At 29.4% G+C, this 22,636-nt stretch overlaps 1 long non-coding RNA gene across 9 annotated transcripts in view; it reads left to right on the top strand.

Moving 5' to 3' along the window:
• The first annotated feature begins 15,856 nt into the window (after positions 1–15,856).
• The window catches only part of LOC107452636 (uncharacterized), a 19,956-nt gene continuing 13,176 nt past the window's right edge, over positions 15,857–22,636 (top strand). Inside the window, exons 1-5 of one of the 9 annotated variants that reach the window (XR_011638184.1) lie at positions 15,857–15,963; positions 16,700–16,844; positions 17,276–17,459; positions 19,711–19,799; positions 21,778–21,883. This is a non-coding gene — a long non-coding RNA (uncharacterized lncRNA). Of the gene's footprint in view, positions 16,190–16,699; positions 16,845–17,275; positions 17,460–19,710; positions 19,800–21,777; positions 21,884–22,636 lie in introns of all 9 variants that reach the window. The other 8 variants (XR_006226588.2, XR_011638183.1, XR_011638186.1 and 5 more) reach the window with 8 other exon arrangements.

Genomic DNA, 22,636 nt, shown 5'->3' with positions numbered 1-22,636 from the left:
CAATTTTAATAGGTTTTTAGTGAAAATATTAAATCACTATCAAGTTTTACAAACATTTTCTCTTCAAAAGATACATTTGCTTTACTTTCGAATCCAAGCATTGTGTAAAATTGAGAAAATTACTTAAATATTTTACATAACTATTTCAAAATAGCACTGATATTTTAACATTCTTTTAGATCGGTAGTTTTAAGTCTAATTTTCGATGTTATAATTTTTTGGACATTATAGAGGCTGAAATGCTCAAACGCTTCTAAAAATATAGTATGTTTTGGTTTTAACACTGAGAATTATGTTGTCTTTTTTACCGGAAATGCAGTTGCCATACAGTAGGGTACATTAATCAAACAATTTTTTAAATGTTTCGTAAAAACTAAAAAGGAGTTCGAAGCTTCACCATTTATTTACCAACTAACAAATTGAAAGTTACAAAATATTTTTTTAAGATTCGTAAAAGCCTATCCATATTTATCGTATATAATAAGTTTATCAGAAACACCAAATTTGAACCAAATCAGTTGCCTATTCAAATATTTCTTCAAACTCCGATATGTAGTGAAAATATGACAATTTTATCAAAGAATCAATTTTTCCACTGTGTATTGAAGATGTATCTATTTTTCGAAGAATCAATTTTTATAACCATTATACACCATTTATTCACCCACTAACAAGTTGAAAGTACACAATAATTTTCTTAATATTCGTAAAAGACTATCAATTTTCGTTGTTTTTAATAAATTTCTTAAAAGCACCGAAATTCATTTGAAACAAATTAGTTGCCTCTTCATATATTTCATCAAACTCCTATACATAGCGAAGATATAACAATTTGATCAAAGAATCCATTTTTTCACTGGGTATTGAAGATGTATCCATTTTTTCGAAGAATCAATTTTTATAACCATTATACACCATTTACTCACCCACTAACAAATTGAAAGAACACAATAATTTTCTTAATATTCGTAAAAGCCTATCAATTTTCGTTATTTTTAATAAATTTCCTAAAAGCACCGAAATTCATTTGAAACAAATTAGTTGCCTCTTCATATATTCCATCAAACTCCAATACATAGCGAAGATATAACAATTTTATCAAAGAATTCATTTTTCCACTGTGTATTGAAGATGTATCTATTTTTTCGAAGAATCAATTTTTATAACCATTATACACCATTTATTCACCAACTAACAAATTGAAAGTACACGGTATTTTTTTAATATTCATAAAAGTCAATCAATATTCATCTTCTTTAAGAAATTTGAACTGAGAAATAGTGAAAGTAATTAAAAAGAAATCAATTGATGTTTCTTGAAACTCCAATATATAGCGAAGAAAATATATCACAGGCAATTTCAAGTAGACAGCCTCCAATTAATATCTCAAGCGGGGAATTTAAGACGTGAAAATTGACTCATTATTCTTAAAGGTTAGAAAACCAAAAGAACTTGTGAGACACTAGTAGTTAAGTAAATTAAAGGTTCTCCAAAGTATGTCATTATACTCTGAAGAACTTTCATCATCTCTTGTTTTCAAGCTGGAAAATTTCTTTCGGGATTATTAAAACTATTCTTTACAACTTGCCAAACTTTTAAAAAGTGTTTATCCTTGTGTTGGAAAATATCACAAATAAATAACTAAAATGAAAATATCAAGACGGAGAGAGGGACAAGTAAGGACAATTTTTATAAATTTATCAAAAATAAATAAATAAATAAAAAATTTAAGCATCATTTTAAACACAATGATATATAAATCTCTTTAAAGATGCATATAAAAACTACACTGTAATAAAAGCTGTACGGTAATGAAAATCGTCTGAAATGAAGGGGGAAAATTTGCGTGCCATTGTAGTATATATATAAATATATATATATACACCGAAGAGCCATTACAGCTACAACAATGGACTCGCCCAGGTTTTCATGGTTTCTCGTAGAGGAACAATGTTTTCATGGGGCACATTAGGACCCATAATCCTCATAGAACAATCCCTGACGTCTGTAAGCTACTTGAACATAGTTGCAGACCAGGTTCACCCATTCATGGCAACAGTTTTTCCTGCGGTGGATGGTGTTTACCAACAAGATAATGCACCATGTCATAAGGGTCGAATCGTCGAGGAACATTCCAGTGATTTTCAAGTCATGTCTTGGTCCCCAAATTAACCTGACCTTAATCCAATAGAGCATTTATGGTACTACTTGGAAAACCAAATTCGTGCTGCCACGCTTCCCCCTCACAATGTGAGGAAATTGCAGGACCACTTGGTGAGCGCTTGGTACCAGATACCTCATACTACCTATCAGCACCTTGTGGAATCAATGCCACGGCGGGTGCTAGCAGTTTTGAGGGCGAAAGGTGGTGCTACATGTTATTAGCATTGTGGTCATAATGTAATGGCTCTTCGGTATATATATACAGGGTGTCTCAGTTAAACGTTTCAGAACTCCTAAGAGATGTAGAGTGCATCCTGACGACTCGAAATCATATAGCAATGCGGGGTCGTAAATGCTCTCCAGAGGCGGTAGATGGCGTTGTACGAAAGTTCCGAGCTTTCCAGTGCGTTGGCCTCCTCGGTCACCCGACCTATCATGTCTTGCTTTTTATTTCTGGGGTCATATGAAAACACTGGCTTATGGCAGCCCTGTTGACAATGCTGAGGAGCTGGTTGTAAGAATCGCAGTAGCTACCGGAGAAATTCGAGATATGCCTGGAGTATTGCAGAATGTTCGGATGTCCATGCGCCGGAGATGTGAGGTGTGCATTGTAGCCGGTGGCAGAAACTTCGAACACTTACTCTGACCCATGTACCTTATGCTTATTTCAATGCATTATTAAAACGATTTTTGACTTATGGTCTCTTTTCTTTATGGTGCTTCTGTGTACATTAAAGCTTCGGGAAAGCATTTCCGATCCAACATTGCTATATGATTTCGAGTCGTCAGGATGCACCCTTCCACTCTTAGGAGTTCTGAAACGCTTAATTGAGACACCCTGTATATATATATATATANAACTGAAAAATGACTGTTTTCGTGAGAATGACCCATATATATATATATATGAGCTAGATCTAATCCTGTAAGTAATCGTTATTTTACTTTTTAAAAAAAATTTTTCGTCCATAATAGTTCCATGATATTGAGTTAGCGGGAAAAATCATTAAACGGAGTATTTAATCCATTATTTTTGTATAAAAAAAATCAAATAAAATTGAAATGGAAATAATTCTTACTTAAAAAATTTATTCTTTAATAAATATTTCTGATAATGTTTAGTTTAATTAATGTTAGGTCATTTAATTTATTTAAATCTAGAACTGAAGTGCATTCCAGCTATATTAATATTACTTCAGTTATTTGAATAATATGAAGGGGTAAAAAAAACTAAATATGTATGATTCTCAATACAAGACCGTGTGCATGTTATCTTTAAAACAAATTAGTACTTGAATAAGATAGATTTAATTTTAAAAACTTTTCCTCTACCTTATACATTGTGATTTTTAATTATTTTCTTAGTCTCAGAATATACCTCAATACCTCAGAATATACCTTAGTCTACCTCAAATATCACTCTCCATTCAAGCTGATATTTTAAACTGAATGTTTCTAATACCGCCCTTAATATTTATTTTTAGAATCGTTGGAAAACATAAGTACAAAAAAGTATACACTTTCGAAGTCGCATATTACTGTTTTGAGGAAAAAATAAAAAAAATTTTCAAAATTTTGTGAATGACTATTGAGGTAGACAGAATTAATAACATGAAAACCAATGTGATTGCCGTATGGAACTTAATGGTGTTTAAAAACAGAAAAAAGTTAAGATTTTTAAAAGGCTGATATTTCATTTAAAATTACTAAAAAAATTAGATCATATTTTAACGTTTTTCAATTAAAAAAGAAACATTAAACATCACATAATTTCATTATGGAAGGAATTATTTTTACTTACTAAATGGTAAAAAAAATCACTAAAAAATATTCAAAAGAAAACACTCAGTGTTTAAAAGATTCAAAAATATCTCCCAATCCTAATTAAGGAGGAAAAAAAAACATTCTGATAAATAATAATCGAAGTCAACCTCTGCAAAAAAATGCAATTCGTCATTTAATTAAAAGCTGCTCATGATAACTTCTACTACATAAAATATGTAGGTTTTAAATCATGAAAAAGTTAGAAATCACCTTAATAAAGAAGATTTGATTCAATAAATAAGACACTAAATATTTATCTAAAAGGATTTTTCAATGGAAATTTACTAGACCTAAACTTATTGTATCAAATGTTAAAGATCAACTTATTTCCTTCATATTTCTTTAAAAGTAGATCGAACAAATTTAGATAGCAATTTCTTTTTAAGTGTCAGCTTTAAAAAAGATACTTCAGCACTTTGAAGAAAAGGGTTAACAGGAAAAGCTAAAGATATGTACAGGCATTTATACATATATCAGCCTTCTTGGATGTAAACATACCAACTTCGGAAAGACGGTCATAAAATAATATTGCTCCGATTCTTTAGTGAATGAGGTCGTTTAATGGAACTCCACATAATTTTTAGGATGATTTTTTTTTGGATCATCTCCAATTCTAAGATAGATTCTTTCATCACCCTTTGTTGAAGCTACAGTGTTAGTATAAATGTTAGCAATTAATTACTAGAGTAAATACAGCGTAAAAAATATTTAAACAAAGAAATGTATAAATTAATATTGTCTGTAAATGTCTTTTAATTGAATTTTTATTTGCAAATATATAATATCATCCAAAATGTATTTCAGATTTTAATCTTAAATTATTTTGGTAAAGAAATTGATGATTGATAATATTAAGCCCTTTCATAGTGATGATTTCTATAGTTTTAAAATCCTCACAAAAAAATTTAAGGTGTTTTTTAAGTTTATTTGAGGTTGTTTTGAGGAGTTTTGGGGTTGATTTGGGGCTTATTTGAAGTTAACTTCAAAAACAACTTTGAGAAACCTCCAAACAACCTCCCAAGGTTTATAATCAAGGTGTATGAAATTGTTTTATTCACTCTTGAGGTTGCTTTGAGGCTCTTAGATAGGTAGGACCTTAGAGCAACCACCTTAGAGAGGTTGTTCTTGAGGTGCACAAGTAATTTTTTCTACACTTCAAGGAAATAAGTATGTTTGAGTTGCGAATGATTTATCACGATTTCGACTAAAAATATTGATGAGCTACATATGAAAATGATTTTATGAGGTATAATTGAGATTGAAGAGGTTATTTTTGTTCTAAACATAACCTCATTTTCTATCTCAGATGAATTTTTTTTACACCTGTCAATTTCTAATCAACCTCAAAAGCAATTTTTTCTGCAAAGGAAAGCTTTTCAAAAATGAGGTAAATAAAAATAAACCTAAGAGGGTATATTTTTCTCTTAAATGAACCTCTTAACCTTTAAGGGGGTTGACTCTTTTAAATTTATTCCATTAAATATTTAAGAGAACGCTATATCACACGAGATACTTTTCATGGCAAATTCTGTTTCACCTTCATAACTAATTTAAAATATAATGTGTAAAAAAGTGAGTTCAGTTAAACTTAGAGTAGGCCATGAAGAATGGAGTCGAAAGAGAATTTGTGGTGAAAAGTTTCTCTCGTGGTTTAGATTCCTCTTAAGGGAGTAAAGGTAGTAGGCAGGTACACCAAATAAATATTTAAACAGAGAAAAATTTGCCTTGAAAATGTAACGAATCACTAATTAAGAAGATATCAAATGATGATTGAAAATATCAAAACCTGTTTTATTACAGAAGAAAACAGAGAGGAATTGTTGAAAACGTTTCTCAGTTTTATCAGGTAATCAAACTGGTTATGGTATTTTTCCTTCCGTCTTCCTCACAAGTGATATGGCAGATTTCCATGGCACTTTCGCTACTTCTTGGATTAAATATTAATTACTAATGTGTAAACTTGATTTTCACAAAGATTTTAAAAGTATGCATAAAGGGTGATAATTAGTCTACTGTTGCATTTTCGCCTTGTATTATATTTCTTGATTTAGGATCATAAATATTTAGAGATTATTATTAGCAAAATTAATATTAGCAACTCGACAGATCAGTTACCATTTTACAACACGGGGAGTCTTCGGCCTGCGGGGTTCAAACCCATGAACTCTCGGACATGGGCCCAGCGCCCTACCGACCAGGCTATCCGTGCCCCTTTTTACCTATTAAAATATTAATTTGCGCCTTTCATATGTATTTTTTTCCATTTTTTATAAGGTTCATTTCGATTTTTCATTTATTTTTATTTATTTATTTTTGTTTTTGTTTCATTTTAAATACGAATTTTAAAAAGGCCTATTAAGGGTGGTCTTTCTGGAATACTCTGTATAAATTTAATATCATCAAATTTATAAAATTCGATTAGCCAAAGTATGTTTTTGTCTTTTCCCCTCAATTTTAAACATATATTCTTTTAAACCTTTAAAAGAATGGCAAATAATAAATCCAATTCACGTTGTTTTAGTCTTTATCCAGACCAAAATAAAGTTTTCAACCAAACTTATTTGTTGGTATTTATTTTCTAAAACACCCTTTCTTGTCACCGACATCCTCTAAATAATATCAATACAAAAAATAAATCCAATAAATTCTTTTACCAGACATCTCTCTCATGTCGGACATTTTTCTTCTTAACTCGAGAAAAAATTTATTTAACATTCTCTTCAACTATTTTTCTGGTTTTCTTTGATTGTTTAATTTCTTTGAAAGAATAAAATAGTAATTAATTTAAATTTTTCTGAGTTGTTAGTTTAACAATTTCATTAATCAAATTAAACTGCCTAATAAAAAGGGTCTGTTAAACTATTTTTATTTTCATTTACTTTTAAATTTCTTTATCTGTAAATTTCTCTACTTTTATTTGGATTTGCAACGCGATAGTAAATTACAGTCTTTTTGGGGGATTTTTAATTAGAGTTAATAAGGTTTCCGGGGGTAAAATAAATAAGGCTCGGAGACGGATGACGTACACGGAGAAAAAAATATTGTGGTAAAATCACTGTATTTCATGGTAATGAAAAAAAAAACATAATTCTGGTAATAAAAATTTAAATATAAGATATTTAGACAATTCATTTGGTAGTTTTTCTTTTCATATATTAATGATTTACCAGAAATTCTGGATTTCATAATTATAGTTCTTATTACCATACATGTAATAAAAAATACAAAACTGAAAAGTAAATTTATCTGAATAAATGCTTTTAATGCCATGTTCTAAAGCAGGGCTATCCAACTGCAAAGAGCCCACGGGCCAGAATTCCGGTCACTGATCACCTGGCGGGCCGCAGTTTGAAAAAGTTGAACAATAACCTGTTACTTCTTATACAATAACAATTTATAGTTGAATTATTAATTATAAAACAATGGAACAGAAGGATTATGAAACAATTTGCTTACATTTTAATGGGAAAACTAAGGCCGATCAGNAATTCTTTTACCAGACATCTCTCTCATGTCGGACACTTTTCTTCTTAACTCGACAAAAAATTTATTTAACATTTCTCTTCAACTATTTTTCTGGTTTTCTTTGATTGTTTAATTTCTTTGAAAGAATAAAATAGTGATTAATTTAAATTTTTCTGAGTTGTTAGTTTAACAATTTCATTAATCAAATTAAATTGTCTAATAAAAAGGGTCTGTTAAACTATTTTTATTTTCGTTTACTTTTAAATTTCTTTATCTGTAAATTTCTCTACTTATATTTGGATTTGCAACGCAGATAGTAAATTACAGTCTTTTGGGGGGATTTTTAATTAGAGTGACGTAAACGGAGAAAAAAAATTGTGGTAAAATTACTGTATTTCATGGTAATGACGTTTCTGCTAAAAAAAAAACAACATAATTCCGGTAATAAAAATTTAAATATAAGATATTTAAACAATTCATTTGGTAATTTTTCCTTTCATATATTAATGATTGACCAGAATTTCTGGATTTCATAATTAAAGTTCTTAGTTACACACGGAATAAAAAATACAAAAGTGAAAAGTAAATTTATCTGAATAAATGCTTTTAATGCCATGCTCTAAGGGATATCATGTTAAAATTACCAAATCTTACCACATTTATCAAATTTTATCACATATTATAAAACCATATCTTATTGTTAATTTTACCAAAATCGTTACCAAGGCACATTGATAGAAATTACCGAGCTTTTCGACGCCTTCTTTTTGCTTTTAACTCTTTCATCGTGATAGACGAAATAACTCGTCTTCCAGGAATTCTCGCAGTGCTCTATTGTTTTTTTAGTGAATATGGTTATTGATTGCAAATGATTTTTCTAAAGTAAAATAAACAAGTTTTGAAGGAATTTGTGTTTTATATTGTTTTAGTGCTGCGGGGGAATTCTAAACACAGAAGGAGGGACAAAGGCTAGTAATTGCCGCCTTGAAAGTTTTAATCAACGTACCAAGGCTGAAAAAGCTGCTCGTGACACTTGTGCTGTGTGTGGAGAAAGTGCTACGAAGAGACTACTCGTGATGGTTATGCCAAGTTTAAAAATGGAAATTTTGATCTCGTAGAATCACATTATTCTGTTTAACCAGTTGAATTGGATGAAGAGTGATTAAACCAATTTAGCGTTAAAATTTGTGTCAATCGACAAAGGAACTGGCAGAAGAAATGGATCACTCCCACAATTTGCTTTAAAAAAAAAAAAACTTCATTCACTCTCTGAAATTATTTGATTCCAGTCAGAAATCCAGTGCCTTCTGTTCAAACATCAGTGCAGATAAAATAAATAGGAAAACGGTCCGCAATGGTAGATGAATTGTCGTGAGATGGCGTCTGCTGACCTTCGAGCTAGCCACGGGAGGTTTTCCACTATATGTAACACAAATATGGGATATCTTCACACACACAATCCTCAATGAAGCCGGGTTTGTACCAATGCTTGATCCAGAGCCGTGATGGCTCAGGGGATAGAGCGCTCGCTTTCCAGTGAGGTAAACCGTGTTCGAATTCCAGCAATAGCTGGTCGATACGAAATCTGCATCCGGCTTACACCGATCACAGTGCTGACGTAAGATATCCTAAGAGGTAGACGGATCATAGGTTAGAGTCCCTTTGCCGTCAGGCTAATAAGCAATCGTAAACCCAAAAAATTGGGTCGGCTGATCAACGACGGTTATAAAATAAAATAAAAATGCTTGATCCACGAGTTCCGTAATCTTATGATTTTAAATACAAGGCTTCGGAATTGATAATTGTTATAGCAGCAAATCTGATATGGATCAATCAATATGGTTCTGATAAAATAAAACCCCCTGACTGTACTTTAAACAGTTCAAGTATTGTCTTTTCTTTATATCTATAAAGGGGCACAACTATCGAAACTATTAATTAAAATTTATCAAAATTCTCATCTTTAATCAGTTTAGGATCACAGTTTATAGTTTATGCTTTTTGATACTTAATTATTTCTAACATTACGATATCCCCCACTCCCAAAAAAAGGTCTCGACAATACGGGCACTTATTGGTCAGAACTCTCTAAGTCACCCGTTTGAAACATATATTGAACAAAAATGAAAATCAGTATCAAGATCAATAATAAATAATTTTCCCAGAATGTACAGTGAGAAAAAAAGAGTCACACCTCGAATAACTTTTGATCTATGATGGGATTATCGCGTACTAAGACACAATCTTAATGGTTCGGGGAGGTGACCTAAAATACGCTAATTAGTTATTTTAAGTTACGAAATCAAACAAAAGATCGTACTTTCTCTGAATAAACATAGTTTTTTTTCCCGACGGATTCGTATTTCTGACCCCCAAAATATAGGGGTAGCCACAATCTGGAAAATATGGACCTAATAGTTTGAAGGGAAGAGCGGATCAAAATTTTGACCCCTCGATGATAATTTTACGTTTTTCGCCATATCTCGTGAACTTTTTAAGTGATGTGAAAAATTTTCACGCACAATCATAAAATTTGTTTATGAAAAAATAATTCCATGAAAAAAAAATTTTTTAGTTAATATTTATTATTTTTATTACTTCATTTAATAATAGTCGATAATTTTGTTAATTGTAAAAAATTTAATTTTACATTGCAAATGCAAAATTTGAGAGACATCGGTCGCATAGTACCTGAGAAATTGAATTTTAAATAAATGACTCTTAAAATTTCATTTCTCAGGGACTTTTTGGCCGATTTCCTTCAAATTTTGCATGTTGCAATATAAAATTGCATTCTTTAAAATGATGCAAAAATTTGCACAAATTACAATTTAAAAGTTTTTCAACTATTAATGAATAAAATAAATAAAAGCAAATGATTATTTTTTGCATGAAATTATTTTTGGATAATAGTTAGCAAGTTTTTAAGTTCACTTTAAAAGTTCTCAAGATATGGCGGAATACGCAGAAAGTACAATTAACCTTAAGGGATCCAAATTTCGAATTGCTCTCCTCACCAAATTATTGAGAACATATTTCCCTGACTGTGGCTATTCCACATATTTTGAAGGTCAGAAATCCAAATCCCTCGAAAAAAAGGTATGTTTAATCAGAGAAAGCACATTTTTATGTCTGATTCGTAACTTAAAATATTGTTAGCACTAATTAAGTAGCATATTTGAGGTCACCCCCTCTAACCATTATAATTGAGTCTTAGTACGCGAAAATCAGATCGTTAAATCAAAAGATTATTCAGGTGATCCTTTTTTTGAGCGCTATCATTATTAAAGCTTTATTATTTTTAGTGGATTCAGTTTTCTAGAAAAACTTATCAATAACAAAATTCAGAAAAAAAAATTATTTTACAACTTTTAAACTAATATGCATTTTATATAAGCAATAAAATACTTCATTCAATGTTAGCATTATTAAGCTGGCACATCAAAGAAAAGACTGAATAACGTCTATGATGAAAATTATTCGACTGATTACAACGAGGAATAAATTTTTTTCTAGCTTTTATAAAAGTATTTGATCTTACCTGATTCGGATGTGGGAATTTCAAATCTGAAAATAGTTTTATTCACATAGCTTCAGATTTTTTTCAAAATGATATTCATAGTTAAGTGTATTTTTTATCTGAATTTATAAGTTTATAAAGAACGTGTAGGTTTATATTCATACATAAGACTGGTCTGATCTTTTGAAAAAAACTTAATCAGACAGATACATTCTGAGTGCCACTTGACTTCAATGATGCAAATCATGCATAGTAGTTGGCGGAATAATACAAAATAGAAGACTTTTCACATACACTACATGATCCTTAAAAAAACAACAAGCATAGTAATCAAAACCTTGAAACATTATACCAACCCGGTCGTCTAACTAGTATATAGTTTTATAAAGTGGCAGTTCTGGACTTTTAGTCGTCTCTTCATTGCTGTTGTTTGCACCTAGAACAAGAGGTTCTGAGTTTGGAAGATTAGAAACATGAAACTGGTTATCTTCCCCAGTTTGAGAATTGGACTTCGATATCAAATCAACGATATCATCTTCAGGTCCTGTAGAAGACTTGTTCTAGACAAACACTGTACTTCCAACGTGAAGTTCAGGCAAAAACTTAGTTGGCGATTTAGATTTTATTCGTTTCCATCTCTGCTTATTTTGGTACTTTAAATGATTATTCTTGTCTGAATCTTGGGGATTTACTGAAATTGGCAAAACAGTAGTTAGCTTTATATTCATTAACAGTTCACCTGGAAAGTTTGATGCCCTTAGAATTGGCATTTCACCATCAATAGAGCTAAGTAGGGATCTTTAGGGATCAGCTAGAGTCTCTCTGATTATTTATTTAACCGTCTGAATGAACTTGTCTACCTGTCCATTCAATTTAGGATATCTTGCACTAACTCTGAAAAGTCTAAATTTACAGTTTTTCGCAAAACTCTCAAACTCGCGAGAATTGAAAGATGGACCTTTATCACTTATTACTTCTAGAGGAATTTCATGCCTTACAAAAACCGATTTTACAGCAGGTATCACCACACAGGTTTGTAAAAAATTAATTATTTGTATCTCAATAAATTTTGTATAATAATAAATTATAATGTAATTGTGGTGATATTTATTAACATCTTGTTTTAACTGTAACTGTGCTTGATTTTCAATTGTTTTACTATTTATGTTTATAAGTACGTATTCCTCAGCGGCTAGCCTAATTTTGCTAATTAAAGCTTTATTAAGTTATTATATCTGCCTAAATTGATTATCACAACAATTTAATTAGCAAAATTATATTCTGATAAATGTGAGTACTGGTATTCATCGTCATGGAAAATTTTCTGAAACCGGAACGTTTCGACTTCGACCCCACGTGTGCTAACGCTGAAAATAAGTGGCTACATTGGAAGAAAACTTTCGAAAACTTTTTGTCAAAGGTGCCTAATCTTGCTGAAGATAATAAACTCCCACTCCTAATTAATTATGTATCAGCAAATGTTTTCCANCAGAAATTACTAAAGAATCTTCCTTGAGGGTAGGCAATCGGACTTTAAGTAAAAGTGCTCTAGGCAATTTATCAGTTAAGTATATTTCTTTATCAGGTTTATAGACTAACTTTAAATCATGACATTGCAACTGTAAACTGCATTTGTGATGACAACGTGCATTGCGCAGCTCTAGTGCGTCGTAAATAAAGTACCTATCAATTAAAAGTTTTTAATTTTTTTGAAAATCAAGACAAAAACTAAAAAACTTCCTTCTTTTTTGACTCTCTACACTTTAATGGTGAAAGTTGGCAAAGTGTTGAAATAGGTAAAGAGTTCTGCTCTACGCCACCTGAAGCCCACTTCGATCGCCAATAGGAGCTTTAATTATTTCCCCCTTTTTTTAATCATTATCTAGAGTTTAACTGAAGCTTAAAGGAGCATTTTAACTACCCTTGCTTTTTTCTGCATTCAGAAAAATATCAAGCAATGTGAATGTGTGTGAGTGATTCTTAAAATGATTTCGAAAGGTACTGTGGCGTGGTCGAAAAACTTAATTTGCTTTCGTGTACTTTTCAGGATCGTTTACAATGCGTGCGAAAAATTCGTATCGTTCATTCGGAGTTTCGAATGAGAATTTGTTTGGAAAATAGATATTTTCCTATGAGAAACTTGACAATCAGGCTTTCATTCATATAACCGAATTCGCATTCACGATTTGTCCCGCAGTGGACTGATAGTTAAGACAGGGTTCCCAGCAGATCACCGCATCACTGGCTACAGACCCACACTGGCGGGTGGGTAACCACTTGGATTAGTCTATGTAGGGACCGATGGTATGCTCTATTGGTCCTCGTTAAACTGTTCTACTGTAAAGTGCTCTACTTCGCGTGCAGGTCGTCGGGCTACCGAAGCGGGGGTGCCATCTACTCTGCAGAGGGTCAAAATTGTGATGGCATGTCTCCGGCTCCTCCTCAGGAATGTTTCCCAGACAGTCGCCAATTGCCCATTTTGCAACTCTAGTGCGAAGTAAATGAACTACAACAGCAGCAGCATTCACGACTTTTTCTCATTCAGTAAGAATGGAATTTAAAGATTAGTTTCATCCAAAAACAATGCCATCTATGGACAGTTTCAAAATCTGCGAAATAGCTAAAAATTGATTCCATTGCGGAAAAAACAAAAATAAACTATGGACATCTTACCAACATATTATAAATTTAAATGTTTTAATCATTAGATTGCGTTTTATTAAAAAGCGAAGGCAAAAACTTAATAGCCTAATGTCACACAACTGAATTCAGCATCTTTTTTCTTTTCGTCTGATAATACCTCATTATAATCTTAGGCTGTAAAATTTTCATAACAGTAATATTCCTCAAAGTAAACATATAAGATGTTTTTCCCAGTGAAAACCCGTTTCTGAGGGAAGTAACCGGTTTTTATGAATGGAACCCTCTCTTTAGCAAGAATAGGCTATCACAACGTTCGACGCCATCTGGGGGAGAAGACCAGTTCTGTGCCTTTGGTCCTTCCTCCTTTCCTTTCATCTATTTTTCAGTTGTGTAGGAATGTACTACGATATTTTTCTTTTTTTAATATTTTTCATATTTAATTGTTTAAAACATTTTTAGAAATTTACAAGATGCTTTCCTCTAGAACTTTGTTTAATGTAGTTTTCAATTCGCGATCGCAACGAACTATAGGGGGCGTTGCTGTATGAGACGAATACCTGCGATTTCTATATGAACAGTTACTCGGGAGACGTCTTTAATGTAGCGTAAAGCATTGTAACGTTCCTTCTTTATTGTGGCTTATTAAATTTAAAAAAGAAAAATGTACGATATTCTTTCTTGTGCAAACTAAAACAAAATGGTATCTCTTTTTTTTTAGAGAAGGAACATCTAAAACACTTTGAAAAAATATTTTGTACACAAACAGAAAAAAATATGTATCTTCTTATAAGAATTAAAACCTAATGCTTGAGAAATAGTTTTACTAAATTTAATGACATAACATGAAAGGCCTATTTAATCTTTACATTCCATAGTTTTAAGAATCATATTACTTCAAACATTAAAATAAGCAAGAAGTATACATAAGCCTCATAATTGTATATAATTTAATTTTGTAAAAGAGGTTTTTTGACTACAAATTTTATCAAAACATTTTAAGTTTTAATAAAAATTATTATTTAGAAAATAAAAAACGTAAAATAAGGAATGCTTACGATAAAAAAAAAAAAAAAAGANAAAGAATGCTTACAAAAAAAAACAATTCTAAAATTTCTCACATTAAAATTAAAAACTTTCATGTTTTTTTCTGTTGTTTTTATACAGAATTGGGCGTAGCGTATACCATTCTATAGAAAATTATCATCAAATAAGAAAAAAATATTCTTAAACGTAAATTTTTTATTAGGAAAATCATAACACTTACCTGATTTATATATCCGGAGAATTCCAAAATGATAAGTTCTTCGTTTGAAAATATTATTTTCAAATAATATATGCATAGATTATTCCTTCATTACTTTTAGATAACATACCACACAGCAAAATTTTATAATTGTAAGATCTCGCTATGAATTTCAATATGTAGCTTGAGAAACAGAATAGCTGAATTCTAGTTTAAATTATTCTTTCAAAACTAAAAATACTTACCAAGAAAGCGATAAAAAATTTACTGATAATCAGCACCAATGATACTATTTCACGTAATTCGGATAATTCTTTATTGTTGCTTTCCGAATTATATAGATACAGAAATATATAGTATTCCATAAAGAAGAAGAATATTCTATAACTATTACAGTTCTGTATGTTCTGAATTCACATTTACCCATTGGAATGAAGAAAGCAATGTTGTCTTCTCTATAATTTGCAATGAATTGAAGACCAAAAAAATGTATTTTATCATAGTACACACATCTGTAACAGTATGCGATCCCAAAGTTGCAAGTTTGTTGATAATAGAAAGGTAACAATTATTGAGAAATTGTTCTTCAAATGCTTGGCGAGTTCTGCTTCAATGTTTGGTATGTTCTGGTTAGTTTTCCCAAGTTCTTCTGCCTTTTCCTTAAGGAAATTTTGCTTCTTATTTGCTGCTAAGAAAATGGCGAACGTCTTTGCCAATGGTTAGGATGGAACTCATGCGGATATTTTCAGGCTCCCGCTAGAGGACGTACTCAAGCGTTGCGATCGCGAATTGCATATAGTTATCTAACTTAAAAGATTTTAATCTACTTAAAAATCAAGACAGAAACTAACGTTCTTTCCTTTTCAATGACTTTCCACACGCTAACGGTGAAAGTATGTTAAGTATTGCCATTGGTAAAGAGTTCTGCTCTACGCCACCTGTAGCCCATTTTGATCACTAATAGTTGAAGTCGTTGTGCATTTATCGTATTATGCCCAATTAAATCATAAAGCTTTTTCAATGGAATGCTACAATGTCCCAAATTAACTGTAACTGTATAGTTAGCTGCACATTTCAGCAAAATGTAAACAAACAAAGTCTGATGGTAAACGAAATCTTTTACTCCTTATTCTCGTTAAATTAAAAAATTTTACTTCATTTAAAATTTTTTGCACTTTCTGTTAATTTATATGTATTTATAGAATGGTAACAGCAGCACTTAAATTAGTTCTTTATAATTTTCTCATACAACTTGCAGATAAATATCTTTCTCGAATTCAAATATTGTAGCAGAAATGAAAGATTTTTTGTTTTTTTAAAAATATCTTGAGGTGACATATATTGCCTGAGCTGGCATTATTCTTAATTTATGGATATGAGTGTAGTGAAATGTGTATTTCTATATTTGACAGAAACTAAATTTATTTTCAATTTCTTAATTGATTCTATTTGTTGTTTTATTGTTATTTAAATTTGTTAGTCACAGATTTTGTCTAAATTCTTTTTCACACACTATTCTTTAATTGTTAGTTTGATGCTTCCACCCTGAAAGTAAGAAAGGGTTATACTGTGACTAGCACCATAAGCTTGGTGACTAGCACCATAAGCTAGCACCTTTCTTAATGAATCACATAGAAGGAAACCAGTTTTTGTTATTGAAACTGGCTTAAAAGTTAAGAATTAATCTAATTATGCTTGTGCTTAATATTAAATTTTATGCTTGTGTCTTTTCTCAAAATAGTGTGTATTGTAAAATTTCTTTTTAGAATTTATTGTGACTTATACAGAAAAAATTTTGTACTAATAATTTTTTTTACATTCACACATGCGGACTAATGAAGAAGAGGAGGTACATCCTATAAAATGGCTTAGAGAAAGGGATAATATTGCCAATCAACTTTTGGATAATTTCATGGAGGCACTTGCAGCAATTTCACAGAAAGTTGTGGAACCACCTCTTCCTTTCTGTCTATCCTCTTCCTTATGGTAATCATAGTTTCTGAGTAATTCACTTTATAACCTTCCTATTTTACTATTTTGTAATAAGCATTGCCGTTTATTATTTAATATCAGTTTTATTTTTTAAAAAAACTGATTTTTTTTTAAAGAAAATTTCTTTTTTTACGTCAGGTTTATTTTTTAAGTACTTTTACTTTTATAAGCACTTACATTTGATAGTACTTTTACATAAAGTACTTTTCAGTGATATATTTTTTTATCTCAGCTTTAGCCAAATGTTCTTTTAAATTATTTAATCAGCATTATTAATTTGTACACATGAAAAAGATATGATTTTTTTTTTTAAGAAAAAAAATAAACTCATAATTTTGAGCTTTGCAAGACAATTTTTTTTTCTCATCATAATATATATACTTTTCATGTATACCTTTAAAATAGGGATTTATATGATTTTTCAGATCAAATTTTGAGAAAACAGTAACCCGAAATTTAACCCCTTCCTTCTCTCTCCCGTGAAATTTCCGGGCTGGAGTGTTCAGTAGAAATGTGCAAATAAGAATAAAACTAATTCATTTCTTTTGCCCTGAAAGCATTTTATTTCTCATTTTTTACACCAGATGGCAGTACCAGGATATTTTTAAGGTAATTGTAGATGTCAGTTTATTTTAAACTAGATGTAAAAGAAAAAGAATACATATTTTTATGACTGTTTTCTTGAAAATTAACCAATTGTTAAGGGGTGAAAAGTGCTTGGTACTTAGCAGAGTTCATAATGCATCTAAATGCATTTTGGTGAATACTTTTCATGCATCACATTAGAGTTTCATTCCTCAAAAATTTTGCCACAATTAAAAATACTTGTAAATATTTTTGCTATAATTGTTACGTTTTTTTTTATTCATAAAGATGACAGAAATTAAATGTTCTCCTGAGTAATAGAGAGGGTGACACCACTTTTATGCATCTTGAATTAATAAAATTATTAACTACAGTTGTTAAAAAAAATGTTTTGCAAGTTAAAAATAGAGCAAAAAGTCCTTCGTGTCATTAATATGTCAGTTGTGACATTGAAATTTTGAACAAGCTGTAAAATTGTGAATGCGACAAAAGATACATAAAAAACTTAATTCCATTTTATTTTATTAATGTGTTTGTTGTATTAGGAACTTTAGATTGATTAATCTATAGTACAAAAATATTTGTTAAATATTTAATCTATAGTTTTAGAATGTTTACTTTGCATAATTAATATGTTAGGAAGAATGTAATGTGTTATAAAATGGCAACAACTACCAATTATAATCTCCATTTTAAAGTTCATTCCTCTATTTTAAATTTTAATAATATAACTCAAAATATTTTTATTTTAAATTTCAATTTTTTTTAATTACTGATGGACAATTTCAGCATATCATAATTTTTCTTATTTTCATACCTAACTTATTGGAAATTCTCTCCTGAAACCAAAAATCTGATTGTTTCTTTCGGCAAATGTTAATTTATTTAGTTATTAAACATTGAAATTGCCCCAAAAAGCTTCCGTAAGTGATGCAATCAAAAACGATCCCTGATTGGTTATGACGTCACATGTGCTGAATAGAAACTTTGCCGTCTCCATCCGCTAAGGCTATTTCAATGCTCTTTTAGTTTTCATATCACGTATATCGTATGAATATCTTTTGTAAATTATCAGTAAGCATTTTGTGAATTAAATTTACGGTTTTAAGAGTGTGTGCAAAATGAAAGAAACATTTTAAAACTTCAAGCATTGTTATTTATGACTAAAATATCTGAAGAAATGATTATGCAGCTCTGTACAGCGAATCAACATTTCTTTTCAGCTGAAATCAATGGTGTTAAAGTTCATAGAAAATACTAATTTATTCCACTTTTAAATTAAAATAATGCTCCATTACAGCCTAATTACTTAATTGAAATAAGTCGCAGATTGGATAAAAATAGTATACATTTGGATATAGGATGAATGATTTTATAATTCGTTATTGCATTAAAACAAATCAGTATTTTCATAAATCAAGTCCATTGAAAAATATCAGTTCATCATCGTTACAATCTATGTGCTAATGTTCAAAAATTCAAATAAGTAATTTAATTTTGCTTCTTATTACTGGAGATGAAGGATTTTCTTTTTAAGTAAATATTTACTAATGCCGTTTGTGTCATCTCTTTTTCTTCTTTTTTTTCTTACTATGAATTAAATATTCATCATCGCTTATATTTAGTATTCCTTGCGTAAATAGGAATTTCGTTACAGTTAGAAATTATTTTTATTTTTAAATTTTAATTCCTTTTTCTGCAATATAGTATTAACAAAGTATGGTTATTGTTAATTTCTCTCCTTATTTTTGCAAACTATTTGTCAATGAAGAATTCTAAAATAGTAAAATTAATACATTATGCATTTTTAATTAAAAAAAAATTAACTAAACTGGTTAAAAAAAATCTCTGGTTAAGCATTCAGTATAGCCGAAAACGTATCAACACTTTCAAGAATCTAGTCCATTGAGATATATCTCACCAACATCATCATCTAGTTATACTTAAAATTTCATTTAATTCCTCGTTCATCCACAAAATTTCAGCGAATATCAATAAGCTGGAAGTTTTTGTTTCATTAAAGCTAAAGAACAATAATAAAAAATTAACATATACAAAATGGAAAGAAATTCTATATAATGCGCATTCTTTATTATTTATTAAATAATTAAAAAATAAACAGTAATGTTGTCTTTTTTTTATCAATATTTTTATTCTTTGAGTAAATAGGAACTTTGCTATGGCGAAAAATTATTTTTATATGCATTTATAAAATGTAATTCTTGTTTCTGTAATAAAGAACTAAATAAATGCAAGAACGTATTGGCTTTCACAGCACAGCGATTGTAAGTGAACGGCAGATGGACACGTGTGACGTCACTTCGTGAATAATCACGTGACTTCCTGTTTCAGGCGAAAACCAAAGTAAGCATTTTTTGATTAAAAATAACGAAATAGTCTTCTTAGGAAAGTAATAAAGTGTTTACTGAGAGTTTTGAGGAATTCTGAATGCATTAAAATTTTTTAAAAAATTGACTGTGATTGTCCATTGTTGATAAAAAAAATAATCAGTCCTCTTTAGTATAATTTTTTTTTATTTGTTGGGTTAATTCTTTTGAAGTAAATTTAGACAATGTAAAATCATTCAGCAATTGGTCCTTCAAAATATTAGCACAAATATATTCTTTTCAATTGATTGTTCAAAATAATATTACAAAATTTTACTACAGAATCTTAATAAAACATTGCATATTTAGTTTAAAATATTTAATTTCTATAAAAAAATTAATTTTATTAATTTAGTTTATGCATAATGCCTTCCGATACTTAATATATTAAGAGCTGGAATTTTTCTCAAATTTTAAATTTATGTGTTTTATAAGTAATAAATATATTTTTAATGTTTTACACTTCAGTGATTGAGGGACAGTAGTGACTGTAAGGAGATGCGAGTGAAAAGAATTGAAAAATCATCCAAAACAACATTTAAAATTAACTCACATTGTTGTTTTATAATATACTATGAACGAAAAATTGGTAATTTTTGTTTTTGTAACATAATTTGCAGTAATTATTTCAAAATAATCTGTTTTGTAATGCCTGCCTAAGACTGAATTTAGTGAATCAATTATTTTATATAAACCTTTATTTCTCAGAACTTCTTATTTATCTGGAGCTGAAGGCCAATAAAATCCTTTATGAAACCTGCTAATAAAATTTATTTGTTTATCCTCATTAATTTTTTTAAATATGTCCTGGAATCTATAGATCATCATGCGTCAGAGCTTCTTGTGTTTCTACCTTAGTTTCATCAGTAGTATAGATAATTATTAAAACTTGATGAGATATCTGTGGTGCAAATTGAAATCATTGATCATACCTAATACTATATTCGTAATGCAACGTACTATGTGTATTGATTAAAAATAAAAATAAGTGAACTACTTGATAGTTTAAATTTTTGTTTCTTAAATTTATTTTTATTTTAAAAATATTTTATGTTTAAAAAAAATAAGAATTGTCATTTAATGTTAATGTCTCACTAATAGTTGATTCTGTATCCTACCATAAAATGCTTTTAAGGATAGTTATAAATTGTTAAAAAATAATATTTTGACTAATGCTAGTTAACGTTTATAACCTCATTATGTGTTTTTTTAAATTTTAGTTTATAGAAGAGTCATGAATGATAAATTACAAGCTTAGTTATAAAAGTAAAATAAAATATAAAATGTGACATGTAATAAAGATATTCTTACTTTTAGGCTGATTTGTATTTAAAAATCATTAATTTATCTTCAAAAAATTGATTGTAATTCATTTTTATATAAAGAATCAGAACCTATTTAGTAACATTTATACTAAGGGACAGTACTGACATGTAAACTAAGGTGAAGTATTTTTCCTATGAATTGTGAAAATACAAGAAAAGACTAAAAGAAAATGTATTTAGTATAGTGATCTTACTATATATAAAATATTAAATATAGTAACCTTAATATATAACTACAAAAAATATGCATAATGTATATTTATTGTACTTCGAATTTTTATCTAAAATTTACTTAGAATACCTGACTAAAAGATTAGGAGCAGGGGTCATAAATGACACTATTCGCGTTCAAATTTAGCTGTTAGTCATAATTTAAGTTTTGATAAATTCATTGCTTTTAAAATGTGCTATTGGGAGGCTTTAATTTTAAAAAAAACATTATAAGAAAAAGAAATTGAGTAAAGGTTAGGGACATAAAAATCACTCTTTATGGAGAATTACTTATGTGTACAAATGTGTATTACCCATATTTAGGTCTGCATTTAACTGGTATTCTTAAAAGGAATTTGTATATTGTCAAATATATTTGAGAACTTAATTATTGACAGTGGTGCTCTTTTTTTAAAATAGGACTGCAGATTAAAGCATGATTTTGATCTGGATTAGCCTTTCAGTTAGTGTGAGAATGCCTGAAATATGAGTTCAGCAAAAAGGATAGAACTAAAGTGAGTTTAAGGTATATATATTTCCTAGTGATTATCCATTTATTAATTATTGTTCTGACTAATTTTCAGGGTTTGAAAAAACCCGGGGATTTTTGAAAAAACCCAACCTGCCTGGGTTTTATTGAAAAAACCCGGGGAAAATAGGGTTTTATTTGAAAAAACCTGGGAAAAATTGGGTTTTTCATTTAGTGCTCATAAATTTTACTGTGAAAATATTTTTATTTATTAAATAGTGTTGTTATAAGTAAACACTAAAATTTCATCTGACTTTTACCTGTAATAAAATTAAACTGGAATAATATTTAGTGGTCTTCCATGTTTTTATAATACGATTAATAGATAGTGAAATTAAAATTATGTATAATTATAAAGAGTATTAGTTACTTGTCCCTTTTTTCAAATATTTAGATAAATATATGCATTTTTAGATACATTATAACTTTATAGTTTCAAAAAACAAATTGATCTTAAAATTATAAAAAAGCATAGATAAAAAGTTATAGCTTATTTTTTTAAAATCAGAAAATAAAACTTTAAATTTGTTTATTGTTGTTTAATGTATCACTTAATAGAAATTTTTTTTGTTTGCTTTCAATATTTTTAAACATGATTAAAAGAAACAAAATAAATTGTATTCAAATGAAATCTTAAAAATAATATTTAAAAAATCTTAAAAGTAATATTTTAATTTTTAACTGTTTTTTAATTGTGATAAACTTTCTCCAAATAGTTAAAAATTGTCAGCAGATGTTAAGAGTTAACTT

Source organism: Parasteatoda tepidariorum, chromosome X1 (assembly GCF_043381705.1).
Source record: "Parasteatoda tepidariorum isolate YZ-2023 chromosome X1, CAS_Ptep_4.0, whole genome shotgun sequence".
NCBI classification, from domain to species: domain Eukaryota; kingdom Metazoa; phylum Arthropoda; class Arachnida; order Araneae; family Theridiidae; genus Parasteatoda; species Parasteatoda tepidariorum.
Note: the sequence above shows the minus strand (reverse complement) of the source record. Positions and strands in the feature narration are given on the sequence as shown.